Genomic DNA, 1,459 nt, shown 5'->3' on the forward strand with positions numbered 1-1,459 from the left:
AACAGCTGTGTTTTTCAAAAGTTGTTATGAACAAGCTAGCAGTTTTACGACATTATTGGAAGAATTAAGGTAGAAGCCACTAGTTGATTCTAGGTTGAAATAAAGATTAAACTTAATACTTAAATTTGAGGCAGGTCACTTATCCAAGATTGTTAAAGATATATTTCAGGCTCCACGTATGCAGATGAGATCATGTATGTTAAATTAGAGAGATAGATATTAGAACGATTAGATTAAAAATGTCGTTTTTTCCTCGCGCCATTACAGATGAAAATACACATGACTGCAGAAGCGAAGGGGATGATAAGTATTAGCAGTGTATACATGTTGCCGATATCCTAGAGACATTTAAAATTGACCCATCTTATAACCTTGTCCCCGCATGATTTGAATATATCTTTTTACCGAATATTCTTGGATGTAAGCACCTTATTTCGTATGATTAACTTTGTAGGAGTGCATGATCGAACTGATATTTTTCGTGAAGATTGTGATTTCTCTCTCGCATACACGGATGGTGACCTAACCCCCAACACACCACCTTGCACTATGCAATTGCAGAATATTCAACCCCTCACTCAAAGTTACAACTTTTCAGTTACCTATCTTACAGTTATCCATTGGATCTACATATAAAGCATAAACATAACAACGAATGGAGAAAAAAGGAAAGAAAGAAAATATTCAGTGCAAAATCAATAACTTGCAAAAGAAAACTTAAACAAAACTAGTAAGCACAAGGTAAAAAAATTTCCGGTACCGGGAATCGAACCCGGGCCTCCCGGGTGAGAGCCGGGTATCCTAACCACTAGACAATACCGGATTGGTGTCACAGAGGAACAAAACATTCTAAATAGATTATTTTTGCTGAAAACTTGATAAAACCAAAATAAATATACTTAAGAACATATAATCCGGAAACACTTTGTAATCCTTCACACTTGTGACTGTAGAAGTCATTCAACAAATGCGGCGAAATGTTCTATCGCATAGCGGATGTCCAACATTTATTACATTTTACGTCTCCTGACCGGCGCCTGGTAAATAAACCCACAGCATGAAAGAAATCGTATTTTTAAACAAATATGACTGAAATTATTGCCTCCATACATCTCTTGATCATGAGCGCGAGAATCATTTAGAATACTTCTACTGCCACCACGAGTTTTAAGAACAAATGCCTTAATATTTATTCATCGTCGCTCTCACATTATCTATCCTGAATGTAGTTAACTTATTTTCCTAACTTAAGTTGATAGCTATGAAGCTATCCTTGGCGGGACATCCAAGTGAGAGCCAATGCTTACCTCGTAGATTAATGTTTCACCATTTTTGAGTTGATTGGTATCACAGTCCACCAAAGAAAGCATTTTGTTTAATTAATAATTACCCTGAAAGGTCATTTTTAGTTTACTCTTTACTGAATTATATTTGCATAGATTTTGGTGACAGATAATAA

General features: G+C 35.6%; 1 non-coding gene across 1 annotated transcript; it reads right to left on the reverse strand.

Annotated features, from left to right (window-relative positions):
• Positions 1-751: 751 nt before the first annotated feature.
• Positions 752-823, reverse strand: TRNAE-CUC (transfer RNA glutamic acid (anticodon CUC)). Its single transcript has one exon. It is a non-coding gene; the product is annotated as a tRNA-Glu (tRNA).
• Between the last annotated feature and the right edge of the window lie 636 nt (positions 824-1,459).

The sequence above is a fragment of the Hetaerina americana genome, unplaced genomic scaffold (genome assembly GCF_022747635.1).
Source record: "Hetaerina americana unplaced genomic scaffold, ioHetAmer1.1.p SCAF_2, whole genome shotgun sequence".
In the NCBI taxonomy this organism is placed as follows: domain Eukaryota; kingdom Metazoa; phylum Arthropoda; class Insecta; order Odonata; family Calopterygidae; genus Hetaerina; species Hetaerina americana.